At 43.4% G+C, this 16,636-nt stretch overlaps 1 protein-coding gene and 1 pseudogene across 5 annotated transcripts in view; one reads left to right on the top strand and one right to left on the bottom strand.

Annotated features, from left to right (window-relative positions):
• LOC127672159 (protein arginine N-methyltransferase 9-like) overlaps nt 1-16,636 on the bottom strand; it is a 217,329-nt pseudogene that overhangs the window by 151,214 nt on the left and 49,479 nt on the right.
• The window catches only part of LOC127672155 (transmembrane protein 184C-like), a 250,674-nt gene that overhangs the window by 220,989 nt on the left and 13,049 nt on the right, over nt 1-16,636 (top strand). The window contains exon 1 of one of the 5 annotated variants that reach the window (XM_052167386.1): nt 16,112-16,243. The exons of 3 other annotated variants lie outside the window; for them this stretch is intronic. The gene's annotated coding sequence lies outside the window, so the exon portion shown is untranslated. One more of the 5 variants, XM_052167385.1, reaches the window with a different exon arrangement.

Raw genomic sequence — 16,636 nt, 5'->3', positions numbered from 1 at the left:
ACCAACAAAGGTGACATGGAGCAGGCTCAGGAGTGAGAGTGTACAGTGGCCAGAGACCATTGTGTTGTTTTCAAAGTACTCTGAAAACAGAGGCCAGAGAGATGGTTCAGAGCTTAAGAGCAGTTGCTCTTAGAGAGGACCAGGGTTTGATTCTCAGAACCCACATGACAGCTCATAACCTGTATATCAGCTCCAGATCTGACATCTCTTCTGATCTCCCTGGGCACTGGGCATGCATGTGGTGGACATACATGCATTCAGGCAAAACACTCACATATACATCTTAATTTTTTTTAATTAAGCACAGACCATGTGACTTAACTCCCCAAGGGAGAGGGCAATGGTATGTCATTGTTCTTTCCCAGAAAGCCTCCTGCTCATAGAAATCTTACAAAGTGTCTGGCAGTTCAGAATGTCATTCTCCCCACAGGACAGAGGTAAGAGTCAAACTCTATCCTTCTGACCATAATCAAAGGCTTGCAGGTTTTGTCCCTGGCTTTGCAAGCTGTTGGGTATGAGGGATAGATCATTCCCCGTTCTCAGAGTGGCTGACCGGTTATGGAACAGCCTGTGTTAGCCCCTAGCTCCGACACCACCCATTTACAAAGGAAGGTGCCCCCTGGAAACGTTAGCTACTATTGTACAAGTTACTACACATAAGTTTCATGTTGGTACTTAAAAGGTATAGGGAGAGATAAAATTGTGTTTTGTTTCTTGTTTTTCTAACCAATAAGGAAAAGGCAGAAGAGCAAACCACACACTGGACATTATGCAATGCTAAGGACTGAATCTGTTACAAATCCCGCAGCCTCCACAGCTCTGGGCTAAGTGTTTCCAAGCCCTTTCCAGATGAGGAAAGCCAGGCTGGGGACTAGAACTGCAAACAGTGGCAAGGGAGAGAAAGCCTTCCATGAAGAGCCAATCACAGGGAGGGAAAAGTCAAGGCCACGCCCATGTGTTTAGGACTTGGAGAACTGTTTGCTTCCCCAAGAAGCAGAGGCTTCTAACTGCTTCTTTGTTAATCTCAATAATTATTTTGACACTTTTCCAAGAAAAACCAAAGGAGACAATTACTTCCTGACCTAGGAAAATAAAATGTTCTATGAAGTTTTATCTCGTTATTTATACAGCAAGCTTTTTGGACAGCAGTTAAGTGTTTTGGTGGAACATTTAAAATAAAGCAAGCTAAATAAAAACTGCTCAAGCACATAGAACAAAGAAAGAATCATGATTAGTGATTAGAGAACTGACACCAGGAGACTTAAATATTTGAGGGGCAAAGGGTTACAGATTTAAATGTAAAGAAAGAATAAGGGGGGGCAGCCTTTATGTAAGACTGGTGGCACTGGGACCATGGCACAAGTCTTCATTTCATCTGAGACATGGGTTTACTGTGTGACTTTTGCTTCTAAGTCTTCCTTCCTTCCTTAATTCCTTTCTTCCTGTTTTGTTAGTGGCTCTCATGAATCTGATCTATTTCCTATTCTCATTCTTTCTAGTGACATTTGCCAACTTGTGGTTTAATTTCTATCTCAGAACCTAGCAACAGGCAGTAGAAAGGAAACAGATTATTCAGATTAAAAATAATGTTCTTTGTTCCCCCATCATCTTAAAAGGAGAAAAATTTTCTCAAAGTAAATATAAGCACCACAATTTACTAATATTTCATGATTTGGGCTCACCTTTGTTGAGTATTGTCGTGGACTACACAAACGCTATGCAGATCCTCATGTAGTATTCAGAAATTCAGGAGTGTGGACCTTAGCGGAGCCGCCACATTCACTTGTATAGGCGCTGGCCCTGCCAGTGCAGTTTTTGCTGTCCGGACGCTTGTTTTTATAGCACAATGATATACAGAAACTGGAAGCCATTGCTGGTCTTGAGGTGTCTGCATATGAAGTAGAAAACATAATTTCCTTCTGCTTCAAAGAGTTCACCACAGGGTGCCAAGAAGGAAGGGCTAGGTCCCTCCAGCCACATACTGCCCTCTGGCACTCAGGCTCAAGTCCCCAGGGACAGACAAGACAAACCCTGGCTTCTCCAATGCTAAGTAACATTTCCCACAAACCCCTAGTTCATATTGACATTTTGGAATAAAGAGAATGAAAATGCTTGAGAAAAAAAAGTTGAAATGTTTATGTTTCTTTAAATAAATATACCCTATCTTGGAAATAAATATACCCTATCTTGGAACTTTTAGAAATAGTATTATCCATCAACAACTGGATCATATAGAAAACTAACTTTCAACAGGATTTTCTAATCTTTTCTTTGTCTAGCAGGAAAGTCCTTTCACCCAGCAAAGCAGAGAACCCCACCCTGGATTTTTTTTTTCTCCCTGAAAAACCGATCTCTAAATCACAGTAAATTTGGGACTGTTTTCAGCAAAGTGTTTTCAGGTTTCCTGTGAATTTTTTCCTATCACCAATCTTTAAAAGCAGAAAATCCAGAGCTTCACAATGGCCACAGAGCCCAGCCTGATCCTGCTGCTGTGGAACTACAGCGCACCCTGGTGGTCGTTTCTGTTTCCTGCCGTGGTTCAGTGGGGAATGGGAATAAAAGGTAGAAACCAACAGCCAAGAATCCACAGTGCCTGCCTACAAGCACACCCATCACACATGGAATTTTAAGGTGTTTAACAGCAATATTCCTTTTAATAATACTTCTGCGAGGTTGCTGGTGTATTGTTACCTCAACAGAATCCTGAGCCTTCCTATTATTTCTTAATATTCTTCTATTTTCTTTTCTAGACCAGGAACGGGGTATTATTCACTGTGTAGCACAGGCTGTCCTGGCTATGTAAACCAGGACTCAGAAAAGATGCCCCTGCTTCTGCCTCCTGGGTGCTGGAATTAAGAACACTTGTCAATACTCCTGGCAAACACTCCTTTTCTGAGTTTAGTGGTTATTTTTCAACTTCCTTTTCTTTTCCCCTTCATCTTGGTTTTTTGAGACAGGGTTGCTCTGAGAAGCACTAATCATCCTGAAACTCACTCTGTAGACCAGGCTGGCCTCGAGCCTAGCGATCTTCTGCCTGCCTTTGCCCCCTCAGTGCTGGGACTAAAGGCATGTGTCACCACTGCCAGGCCTTTTTAAAAAAACTTAAGCAAGAATACAAAGAAGTTACACTAAGTAATTTGTCAGCTATGGGAGTAGTCTTATCTCTTTGTATACAAGAAAATGATGAAAAAAAAACAATATGCCTTTATCTTAAGTCTTTGTTGTAGTCTTCAAATTCAAGATAATGTGATTCTTCTCTTTCTGCGAAGCAACTATTTTCTTGCTGCTGTGGTTATTTGAGACAAGGTCTCTCCATATAGCCCTGGTGTTGCGTGGAACTCAGGATTCTGCCTGTGACTCCCAGGGCTGCCTTATAGTTATCAACACCCAGTACTGGGAATTCTGGGGGATTTGGTCTCAGTTTTTGTAGGGATAAAGACAAAATTCAAAACCATGGAGATAGGAAACAAGCAGTGTATGACAGAATAGCACAAACTTTGGTTTTGTTTGCTTGTTTGTTTGTTTGATGTTTATTGGCATAGGTTCTCTGTATCTAAGCTTAGAGACGTTGAATCCTAGAATTCAAAATCTTTGTGCCTCTGCATCTCAAGAGCAGGTTTAGAGGCATTCACTGTCCCCTGCAGGAATGAACAGCTTTGAAAGTTAAGTGCCTTCACATTTATTCACTTGTCAGTGGAATTTGAAACACACCAGAACGTTGCCTTGCTTCAGGTTAAGTGTTTGAGCATGGGAAAATATGATTACGTGCTCCTGTTGTGAGGTATCCACCAGGGAAGACTGCTCTGCCATGGGGTTAAGCCATAGAAAATTTTTATTAGCTTTGTGGTGATTGTGCTGGGTGTTCAGGATCCTCGTGTACCAGTGAGCCTTTCTCAGGTTGAGCTTTTAAGCACAGAAGCCACATTCAGTTAACATAAACAGTAAGCCAGAAGTGAAACTAAGGAAGCCAAAAAGCGAGGTCAATACACTTAGGAACTTCCCCAGAATTATGGACTTCAATGGATGAAGTCTCCAGTTTTAGGAGGTGGCGCTGTTTCCATGCTGGGTTCCAAAGCCTGAATGGTACTTCCATCATGGAGTCAGTTGTGCTAATGCCTAGAGGCCTGTTAGATTTATATTATATTGTTTCCTGTGAGATCTTTACTCTTCTGTCCTGCAGTTGTGATGGACCTGGTAAGAAGGGAAGGGAATTTAGTACAGGGCTTGAGAGTCAGGTACTAGGGTGCTTATTTAATGTTTCTGGGCTAATAGTGGTGAGAGGCTGCTGAAACTTCCTAGGAAGTTTCTTCATCAGGTATTTGCAACATCTCCAGATCAAGGTCTGCTACCCACTGATTGCCATAGATCTATCAAAAGTCTAGCCATGTCTCTGTGCTCTTTCTAAATTATTGGGTCCAGCAAAAAATAATGCTGGGCTCTCAAATTCTGGAAGTATAGATATTTTCCCCTCAAGAAATCTGAATGTTTTTCTTTCATAACTAACAACACATAACATAACAATGGACATAAGAGGTCAAAGGGTAAGTTGTCAATTCATAGTTATTGTAACCTTTTCTGTGTTCACAAAAACACTGATTCAATTCTGAAACAGTGCTAAGTTAGAAGCTTGCTAACACTGTAGCTCCCAGGGAGGGTCACAGAACACAGAGACACAAACAGCTTTTCAGCATCTTGCATTCTCACATGAAGGTAGAAGGAAGCCATTAACATAGCATAGGGATGTTGTTGATAATGGAATCTATTTCCTGGGAGGCCCAGCTCCTGACAGCAGCCAACTGTGATATGCTTGCTGCCTGAAATTCAAAAGTAACATCTTGATTTCCTTTACATCCCTTTGTTCCTACTTCCTTGTACTTTGCCTTTAAAAGACCCTTGTGTGTGTGTGTGTAGGGGGGGGGGGCTTGAGTCACCAATAACCTCAGCTGCATGGGAAGCTATACCTCTGGTATCCACAGGCACACTTACATACCGTATGCACATACCAACACAGATGCACACACAATTTAAAACATAAAACAAAACTTGCTCCTCAACCAAGGAGTAAGACAGACTTTGTCTTCTTTCTCTCCCAGCTTTGCAACCAGAGTTGCCACAAGTCCCACAGCATGTGAGCTCTTCTTTTTATCAACTTGTCCTATCTGTAATGAGCCAGACTGGTATCTGGGCACCCCGTGTTTTGCAGCCACTTCCTTATCTAGTCCCAAGGATCAGCATCTCCACTTAACAGATTAGAAAACTCAATCTCCAAGATAAAAACACTGTTCAGAGTTCCTTAGCTACTGTATGGCTGATGTCTTCCTGCTCTGAAGCTCTTAAATTCTGGTGCTTGGCAGGCTCTTGCTAAGGATTTGTTCACTCAAAGAGCAAATATATGTACAGCAAGAATATTTAAAGAAAAAGTGGAGCGGGGAGATGGTGACACCCCCTTACCTCTGGGAAGCAGAGGTAAACAGATGTCTGAGTTTGAGACCAGCTTGATCTAAGGAGTGAGTTCTAAGATAACCAATATTCCACTGAGAAACCCTGTCTTAGAACAGGAGAGAGAGAGAGAGAGAGAGAGAGAGAGAGAGAGAGAGAGAGAGAGAGAGAGAGAGAGAGAGAGAGAAAATTAAGGTAAACCTGGAGTCGATTCCCTCTATATCTGGTTCTAAGTAAGCTAACTGAAACAAATGCCTCTCACTTCTGCAAACAACTGTCCCCTTCTTAGCTTTCATGGTCCAATATTTTCTAGAAAGGAACAAAGACTGAACAGGTTGAGGCCCCTTAGGCCTTGCTTGGGCTGTTTTATTCAAATATTCTAGCAAGGACTCTTAGTCAGTTTTGAGTTGCAGATCTATTTGGAAATCTTGAAGACTTTTCAGTCTTTTAAGGTACACTTTAAAAAAAATCCAGGTGCTTTTCAGTAAACATTTCCAAAACTTTGTTTCTTTGGTTGGTTGGTTTGGTTTTAGATGGGGTATCACTGTATATCCTGGCTAGCTTGAAACTCTAAATAGCCCAGGCTGGCCTTAAACTCACAAAAGATTCACCTGCTTCTGCCTGTGTTTCTGAAGTACTGGATTAAGGGTGAGCCACCGCAGCTGTCCTCAAAAGTACAGTAAGTACGAGTGACATTCATGTGTAATAAAGATGTCTGTGATTTTTATTGATGGGATTAATGTCAGTGTGATATGTCACCTATATTTATACTTTTTTTTTGTAGAAGGCCTGGCTAAATGACTCACTGGGTAAAGGCACTTGCAGCCAAGCCTGAAGACACAAGGAATTCAGCTCCTGGGACCCACATGGTGGAGAGAGAGCTAATCCTGCAAGTTTTTCTCTGCTCTGCACATAAAAACTGCAGGACAGGTGTGCCCGTCCTGCACACAACACGTAAAGTTAAAAAGTAAAACAATAACAACATATTTCAGTTTAAAATTAATAAAAAAATAAAGATCTGGCTTTTTTCATGTGCTGCTTTTCTCCATCAGACGACTCTTAAATGAGTCAGTTATTGTTAAACTGTTTCAAAAACCAACTTGTGTCAAAAATTCTTAAATTTTGTCCAAAGAAAGATGATCCAGTACTTCTCCTTATTAACAGAAGACACATTTGGTCTGAGGTACAAGAAGCCAAGTTCCAAAAAATAATTACAAGCATTACGACCTATAGTGAAGATGAAACCAGACTGGTCTTCATAGTGGGGCACCACTCAACAACTACTACTTACCGATGTTAACCCCACCCAGCCAGAATAAGACCACTACCATGACCTTTGAGCCAAATTTGAAGCAAGCTTGATTTTTTTATTGGGGTACACCCAAGAGTTAACCAGCAACTGCCTCCTAAGTCAGAGATAGAGCAGCCCTGAGTCCCGTTTCTTATAGAGCAGTCCGAGCCCTGGTTCTTAAGCCCTGTTAAGAAGTAAAGTCACTGCAAAGCAGGTTTACAGAAGAAAGACAATGGAGCACTCAGGAAGTATAGAAAATAATTCAAAAGCACATCAGTCGGCCAGGCAGTGGTGGCACACACCTTTAATCCCAGCAGAGGAGGCAGAGGCAGGTGGATTTCTGAGTTCGAGGCCAGCCTGGTCTAGAGAGTGAGTTGCAGGACCACCAGAACTATACAAAGAAACCCTGTCTCAAAAAACCAAACAGCAACAGCCACCATGTGATTAGAGAAGGCAGGGTGGTTAAGATGGGTTGGGTGTTCTGAAAACAAGTCAATGTCATGGTGGGACTCTAGGAAACAGAGACAAAACAGAAACTCAGTTCTTACAGTAAATGGAAACATTTTTAATAATACAACATATTGGCTCCTGACTTTAAAATGGAGTCCGGCAGATAGGTTCCTCACCTACAGTGATTGTTCAATATATACTCAGCAAATACCTGGGGGCCAGCAACTACTCCAGACCAGATTCTGGAAGTTTTCTAATAGTTCTCTAAATGGAAGTGTTTAGCCTACATTACATCTACATTAGGTTTAGTCTAAAAGCTTCTCAATATACATCTGGTGGCAACCTCACTTGTAAGCTAGATTGTGACCTCCTATTGTGGCACATAGCTGAGTCTCAGCCAATCACAGGCAGCTGTGCAAATTTCTTTCAAATAGGAGAGGAGAAGTCTAACCAATTGGACTTTTGAACTTCACAGTAATGGAGAAAGCTTTATTTGACCCATGGCTGACAGGAACACAGTAGAGAAAGTATGGTAGCAGTAGTGGCTCAGAGCTTCGAGGCTGTGAAGGGCACTCACTTCTGAAAAGATTAAAACACAGAGACAGAACAGGAAGTTGAGCCAGGAACACATTAGAAAGACCATCATGACCAAGTTGATTTCATCCCAGAATATAAGAGTTGGTCACTATATGCAAATCAGTTCATGGAATAGGACATGTAAAACTTGAGGCCCAAACCACATGACAATCTCAATATACACAGGGAAATCATTTGAAAAAGTCCAATATCTTTGGACATGGTGGTGTATACCTTTAATCCCAGTACCAACAAAGGTAGAGCTCTGTGAGTTTGGTCCTCCACTTCCTCCAGCTGGTCTCTACCCTTTCCAGGTTCCAAACCTCCAAAAACATTGCCACCATCTAGGAATCAAGTGTTCCATACATAGTGGTCTGGTTCTGTTTTGTGTTGTTATGTTGGTGTGTCTCACCTATTCCAGGCTGGCCTAAAACTTGCTCAGTAGCCGAAGATAAATTTGAGCTTGTGTGTGTGTGTGTGTGTGTTGAATATCGGTTTGCTACATACATACTTTACTATATTGAGATATATTCTGTAACTAATTTCTTTAGAACTTTTATCAGGAAGGGATATTGAAAAAATTCTTTTAAAGACAGGATCTCGCTGTGTAGCTCTGACTGTCCTGGAACTTAGTAAGTAGACTCAAACTCACAGAGCTCTACCTTTGTTGGTACTGGGATTAAAGGTGTACACCACCATGTCCAAAGATATTGGACTTTTTCAAATGATTTCCCTGTGTATATTGAGATTGTCATGTGGTTTGGGCCTCAAGTTTTACATGTCCTATTCCATGAACTGATTTGCATATAGTGACCAACTCTTATATTCTGGGATGAAATCAACTTGGTCATGATGGTCTTTCTAATGTGTTCCTTTCAGTACTGTATTGAAAATGTGTTTTTATTCTTGAGGAAAACTGGTTCATCTCCCTTATTTAGTTGGATATCCAGTGTTTGTATTAGGGTAGTACTGGTTTCATTACAAGTTTGGTAGTGTCTTCCTTTTCTATTTTGTGGAACAGCTTGGGAAGTTCTGATGTCAGCTCTACCCTAAAGCTGATCATTTGCTTTCCACCGCGCTGGCCTGGCTGCTGTGAGCTGCCTTGGTCTGCACTTGTCTTGAAATGTTTGCATTTCTCCACCAACTTTAGAAGACAAGGTTGATGGGAATAGCAATGTTGGCTAGTTGTACTTTCAGACACTGAAATATATTCCTCCCTGCTTTCCTGGCTTTCAGGATATGGATGGGAGATGCGATGCTATTCTGTTACATCCACCTTTGTAGACGACTTAGCACATCCCAGGACAGACAGCTATTGGGTTTGTTTTGCAGTTCTGACATCGTGACTATGGCATGTCATGAATAGGCCATGTCTGTTTGAGGTTCTAAGTCCCTCTTGTATTTAGATATCCATTTCATTTCTGAAATTTGGGACAGGGCCTGGAGACATGGTTCATATGGAGAGATGCTCTTCCAGAGGACCTGGGTTCAATTCCCAGCTCACAACTCCCTGCAACTCCAGGGACTCCAGCACCCTCACACTGGCATACATGCACATAAAATACCAATGCACATTAAATAAAAGTTTTAGGGGAAAAAGAGCCTTTCCCTTACACTTTACCTCAGCTCCTTCTACTTTGCAGTTTTATGTCTTGAATGCATCCCAGAGTTTTTAGGAATTTTGATTTTTAAATGTTATTTTTTATGCATGTGTTATTGTCTCCATCTTCTCCTCAACTGCCTCTAAAAGCAGTCCTTCTGCTTAGCCCTGCCACTGGACTGCTGGTGCTTGATTCTTTGAGTGACTGGCCCTTCAGTTTTGACACTTCTGTTTGGCTCTTTTCCAGACTTTCAATAACCTTCCTGGATTTTTCCACTGCGTTTTTAAAGGTCTCCTCCAAATTGCTGCCCACTTCACTTTCTTTGCTAACTGTCTTGTTTCCATCAAGAAGTTCCTTCACCCGGGGTTGTTTCTCTGGTGTTTGTTTTGCTTTGGCTCCTCCATGTGGCCACTGGTCCTTTACACAACTGGGACTCCAGAGCCTTCTCTGCCTTTTCAGCTCTCATTCCCTTTGATCTCTGATGCTGAGGGACCACGGAGCTTGTAGAGGTGTCTCAGTGGTTTATGTGCTCACATTGCAAGTCAGGAAACAGACAAAAGAGTGCAGACCCATTGCTCATTTTCTCCATTTTGTTTTCCTTCTGGATTCAAAAACATGGAAAGATGCAGTCGCTGTGCAGATGAGTGTACTGCAGGGGGTGTAGGCAGTGCACAGGAGACTGGGCCATCTCACACTGCAAGGGGTGTAGGCAGTGCACAGGAGACTGGGCCATCTCACACTGCAAGGGGTGTAGGCAGTGCACAGGAGACTGGGCCATCTCACACTGCAGGGGTACAGGCAGTGCACAGGAGACTGGGCCATCTCACACTGCAGGGGGTACAGGATTGAAAAATGATAATGTTTCCTTGACAAGCCTAAGGTGACTGTACCTTTGAGATTATTTCTCAGATCTCCCTTCAGGTTATATGGCCTCACTTCTGTTCAGATGACCCTTGGTTCATGTGCTGTCTTGAGGAGTGGAGAACAAAGAAGCAACTTTGCAACATTGGCTCAAGGTGGCCCTGTATCCTCCAATTGTAGTATGTGTATGAGAGAGACAGACAGACAGAGAGATGCAATTCATTCTGGTTTTCAAGTTTACTATTTTAGCTCATATATTACAAGTTGAATTGGGTAGACGCATACATTTTAGGACCTTGGGCATTGGTCAACTACAGCCAGATACACAAGGCACAGAAAACAGTTAATCTCCTGGTCAAGATGCAAAAGACAGAGAAAGGGGCTAATTTGAGAGCTTGCCCCCAGAGACCTAAGGCCCTGCCTCCATTTCCCACCATCCTAGAGACCAAGCCTTTCAACACACAGGCCTTTGGGGGACATTCATCACTCAAACTACTCCAGCTGCATGTAGGACCAAACCTTGCAGCCTTCCATCCTCGGCCAACTAATGACTTTCCTGCACACTTTCCATTCTGATGTTGGGTCCTTCTGTATCAGGCTACTTTTTACATCTGTATCCACTGTCCCTCTGGATAATCTGGTCCAGGAATGTTGCTACTTGTTTGTTTCTGTGTCTCTACTCTTCAGTAGCTGACAGGAAACAGCCATTGAAGCAGTGTAGACACAGGGGCACTACCTTTACCAATGCTTTTCTCTGGCACCATTTGGGGAAAGTCCACACTTGTGCCCCTCCCTTCCAACTTTCTAATTTGTTTCCTGTAGGGTTGAGGAGATGGCAGATAAGAGCAGAACACTGGCTGCTCTTCCACAGAACTTAGGTTTAGCTCCTGGTAACCACACAGCAGCTCACGACCATTCATAACTCTAGTTCCAGGGAATCTGATGTCCTCTTCAGTCCTGCATGGGCAGCAGGCACACACATGATGGATGTGTATTCATGCAGATGAGAGAGAGAGATTGAGAGAGAGAGAGGGAGAGAGAGAGAGAGAGAGAGAGAGAGAGAGAGAGAGAGAATAAAATAAATTATTTCCTCCATGTTATGTGAAGGAAATACCAGTTCTTGACCACTCCCCGTGCAGAGGCACCCACTTTAGTCAACATGACTTGCCAGAGTGAAGGAAGAGGTGCTGGGAGGCTCTCTCAGCCATTTTTGCCCCTACTGTGACTGTGAAGCCTGACAGAACTCACTTCAGAGCAGACATATTTTGGTTCACAGTCTCTGAGGGTTTCCAACAATCAGGGCACAGAAGGCATGGAAGAACAGCTTAGTTCATGGCATCAGAACTGTGTGGTGGGGACAGCACAGGTTAGGGCAGGAACCCGCAACAAGTATAACCTTCAAAGGTCATCCTCTATGACCTGCCTCTACCAGGGAGGCTCCACAGGTCCCCAACAAATAGCACTACCAGCTAGGGAAGAAACAATCAAAGCTGAGGATTCAGATTCACACAGTGACAGTCTTACACCAGCAATGAAACATTTTAGACTGAAAGTAACACGTGCCCTTCTCCTCATTTTGTGGTCTGAACCACACAGCAGGATCCCTTCTGGGAAGGAAGCATCAAAGGGTTATCTCTTGAGGAAAGATCAGGATATTTGGGGATGGAACACCTGTATTGGTTTGAATAAAAATGGTCCCATAGGCTCACAGGTAAGTGACACTACTGGGATGTGTGGCCTTGTTTGAGGAAGTGTGTTACTAGGGGTGGACTTTGAGGTCTCAGAAACTCAAACTAGTTCTGTTCTGTTGCCTACCATCCAGATGTAGAATCTCAGCTCCTTCTCCAATGTCACGCCTCTCTACATGCTGTCTTGCTTCCTGCCATGATGATAATGAGCTAAACCTCTGAAACTGTAACCAGGTCCCAATTAAATGTTTTCTTTTATAAGTTTTAAACGTGTGTCCACATTAGCACAAAACCCTCCAGCTAATCCTCCATGACAGCCAAAGTTATGTTTTAAGTTGTAATTACTGGGCCCAGGAGATCCATAAACAAAACCACTAATCTGCAAGCCCTGTGGGCAGGGACATAAACTTCTAAATCCATGAAGGCTGTTGGGTTTTAGTTGGTTGGTTGGTTCATTTTTACTGATTCCCTGGGAGCCACATCATGCACCTTCACAATCCCTTCCTGACACAGTCTTGTCCAGCTCCCCTCACCGTGACCTCCCCCTCCAAAAAATTAATAAAAATGAAAATAAGGGGAAAAACAAGTTCACTTTGTGTTATCTATATAGTCACTGAAGAACATGATCAAACTCTCAGTGGCCTGCCCCTTAAATGGAACTGAGCCCTTCCTCTCCCAGACATTTGCCAGAAGCCATCGATTCAAAGCTGTTGCTTGTGGGAGATAACAAGCCACAGGCTTTCACTCCTGCTGAGGGAAGAGACAGGCAGGTCCGAAGGCAGTGTGTTATCTCAGTTGACTGTTCACAGTTACAGATTGAACCCCTGAGCTATACTTTCCCCTTCTCACTACTGCACTTGACTAGAATAAGACAGAGCCCACCTCACACAGAACAGCCCTAATGTGCTTTAAATTGGGCCTGTGGGCTCACTGCAGGGTCTCTGTAGCTTGGTAATGGGAGACCCCAGCACTCTGGGCTTCTGCAGAATAAAAAACACTTTTCATTTACCTGCTGTTTGAGTCTGGGGAATCATTCTTCAGTGAATCATGGACCCCTACACCCCACCAAGTGTGTCTGACTCAGCTGCACCAATGTGCTTGATCACATGCAGGGGGGAGGTACATAAGATTTGTTTGGGGATTATGCACAGTTTGGCATGCAATGCACAATTAATATTACATTTTTATTTAAAAATGTAAAAATGTTTCAGTATTACTTTTTTACTTCTCACTATTTATAAAATATCCAGAATCATCTGCCTTGCCACAAAAAATTTTTCTGTTGACTTTTCTAAGTAATACAATTTCTATTATTTGAAGTTATTAGTGTTTATCCCAAGTCAGATATGATGGCTAAAAATCTGCAATTCCAGCCCTCCGGAGGCAAACCTTGGGGCCAACCTGAGATACAGAATGAGACCCTATCTCAACACACACACACACACACACACATACGGGGGCTGTCATTTTCATTCCTTTTAGCCTGCACTTTGATTCTCCAGAAGTGTCACTTAAACTGATCTGAAAACAAAGCATGTTGGTGGAAATAAATAAGAACTGGGCTGGTTATGAAGTACTCAGTTGGTAGAGTAGTCACCCAGAGTACATGAAGCACCAAGTTTAAATCCCAGCCCTGTACAAACTGCCCTGGATACTTCAGGCCTGTAATCCCAGTACTCAGAAGACAGAAAGGGGTCAGAAAGTCCAAGGTCTACCTTAGTGATGTAGCAAGTTGGAGGTCAGCCTGAGATACAAGAGGTGGGGGTGGGGAGGACCAAAGGAAAAGGGAGAGGGAAGGGAGGGGAGAGGACAGAGCAAAGGGAAGGGAAGGAAGGGAGTTTCCCTGTCAGATGACTGACTGGAAAGCTCCTCTGGGGAGCAATGACTTTTACATGAGGTAATTTTTTACTGCACAGGTTGTGTACAACTTCACAGTATTTCCTCCTCCATAGCTAATCATCATCATTACTGAAATCTCTTGGGTGGCAAAAGACACTCTGTCACTTTTCGTTTGAGGAAACTAGAGAACACGACAGTCCTGAATCCCACAGCTCTGGTGACACACATTTGAGGGTTAGGGCAACAGCAATTTAAATATTTAGTTCAGTGGTTTAAACACGGAACTCAAAACAAAATGCAGTACTCTTTCCTTTCCACAGCTTCCCCAAACCTGATTCCTCCAGTTCCCATCCCCAATCCCCATCCAGACCCCAACCACACACATGCCCCACACCCCACTTCCTCACCTTGTCTACCTGTGATGTCTGTTCTGTTTCTCCTTCTCAGTGAGATTCACTTTCCCACCTCGGCCCTGCCTGTCACAGCCTCTTTGGGACTGTGGACTGTAGCACTGTTATCCCATGCTCTATGGCTTACGTCCACTTATAAATGAGCATAAGCCATGTTTGTGTTTCTAGGTCTGGGTTTCCTCACTGAAGATGATCTTTTCTAGTTCCATCCACTTGCTTGAAGATTTCCTGATGTCATTGTTTTTAACAGCTGAGTGATAGATACTCCATGATGTAAATGTACCACATTTCCTTTATCTGTTCTTCTGTGAGGAACATCTAGGTTGTGTCCAGTCTCTGGCTATTATGAATGAAGCTGCTGTGAACGTAGTTGAGAAAAATTTCCATGTGGTATACGGTCATCCTTTGGATATATACCCGAGTGGTATAGAGGGAACCTACCCAGACACTGCCTAGAGGGCCAGGAAGCAGAGCCTTGGCTGGCCAAGAACTCTCTCTTTAGACCAGTCTGACCTTGACCTCAAAGAGATCTGCCTGCCTCTTAAAGGCGTGTGCCACTACCATCTAGCTAATAGTCATTCTTAATGGTTCAAGAATTTTAACTTTTCTAAGAGAAATGGAGGAACATTTAAGTTCTAAGCATGAAGGTTCATGCTAGAGTGCCAAGGACCAGCCACAGCTTGAAGAGGGGTTCTTGGGAGAAGCAGTATCTAGAACAGTGAAAAAGAATGACTTGAGGTCAAATCCTGGATTCAAGCTGACAACCTGTGTTCTGTTCACTATTCTAAGAGATCCCTCTGTTGTCCTGCTTGCTTGCTTGCTTGTGTGTGTGTGTGTATAAATAGATTTCAGAAATTATGTAGAAATTGGTTCCCTATGAGAAGGAATGTGGAAGAAGACAGCAGCAGCAGGAGTGTGGCTGGACACACAGAAACAAGCCCTATTAGACAGCCTACCTAAAAAGACTTCCTTTTGCCAAGAAATAAGTAGTAGTGATAAGTTGTAACGCAAGAATTTTCCCTAATTTTCTCAACTTTAATAGTATACCAAGATTTCACTAATGGTCAGGAATTTCCTTAAAACCAACTATTTTAACTTATAGTGTAGACCAAACTAAAATCCTACAGCGGCTGTAAGGAAAGTTGCAAAATGTAGATCACAGAAGAAAGCCTGCAGATATCAGACTCCAGGCTCTGGTAACTGAGGGGTATGTGATTTCATCTATATACATGTGAGACTCTGGCCAAAAGCATTGTGCCCAGATGGATAATAGGCAGAATTCCCCTAGTTGCAGGTGATGGCAAATATTTAAACATTAAGCAGAGTCCAAAGTCAGAGAAAACAGCTCTATTACTTAATAGGTCAAATTTGGACAAATTAATCACTTGAAACTTTTCTCATCTGTGAAACGGAAAACTGCCCGTTGCTACTCGGTACTTTTATGCAGATCTACTCATATGAAATGGGTAAAGTTAGTATTTGATTTCAGAAAATGACAATATAGACAGCGCTCATGTGTCTAGTCAGGACTCTTATTTCAATTCTGCTCCATAGTGACTGCACCTCACTACGACTTTTCTTTCGATAAAGTCTCAGGAATGTAGCAGGTGTTTCTGGAACGTCCCCAGTTCCTACAACTTCGGGAGTGCTCTTAGGGCACCTCTAAGAGGAGGTAAATTAGAGAAACCAGAAATCCTTCTCTATCCTCCTCTGCAGCCCTCGCCACGCCCTTCAGGTAACCTAGGTTACAGTCACGCCCTCCTCCATAGCTGACCAATCACAATGCTTTGCGCTGCAGGACAAGGTTAGCTCAACTTGAAACTCAGCGCAAATCATTGGCTGTTAGCCTCTGAAAGGAAAAGGAAGTGGACTTGACGTCTGAAAATGAGTTCCTCTCCTTTGGAAGTTCCGACTGAGTGAGTGAGGAAGTTTGGGGCGGGACTTCCGGGGGCGGAGACTAGCCTGCCAGAGCAGGAAGCAGAGAGAGGGCTGGTAGGGTACCAGATGCAGCTCAGACCCCGAGTGCCCAGAATCCCCCGGTTACCCCGACTGTCCTCGGGGTCATGATGCAGCCGAGATTCTGGGCAGGTGAGGCGGTGGCGACACCACGGTGGCACCGGGTGCATGCGGGTTGGCTGGCAAGGATGCAGCCTGCACCTGCGAGCATCCCGAAAGGCCACCTCTGCAGCAGCCGCAAGCACAGAGCAACCCGAGATCGCGGTGTCAGCGGCCACTAGATCTTCCCCTATAGGGCGCCTGTGGAGAAGACAACCGAAAAAGAGAACTTGCCAAAGTCTTGATTTAGTTCGTAGACTTGGCAGTTTAAACAAAATTTGTTCCTAAAAATGCCTTAGGCCTTTAATAGAAATAACTGGAGGAGATGGGTCCGACCCCTGCTGGTACTCCTTTACATAGCTGCTCTTCTGGTAGCTGATCCTATTTGTATTGGGCAATTTCAAAAACCGAAGGTAAGAGGGTCCT

This window comes from Apodemus sylvaticus, chromosome 21 (assembly GCF_947179515.1).
Source record: "Apodemus sylvaticus chromosome 21, mApoSyl1.1, whole genome shotgun sequence".
NCBI lineage: Eukaryota > Metazoa > Chordata > Mammalia > Rodentia > Muridae > Apodemus > Apodemus sylvaticus.
Note: the sequence above shows the minus strand (reverse complement) of the source record. Positions and strands in the feature narration are given on the sequence as shown.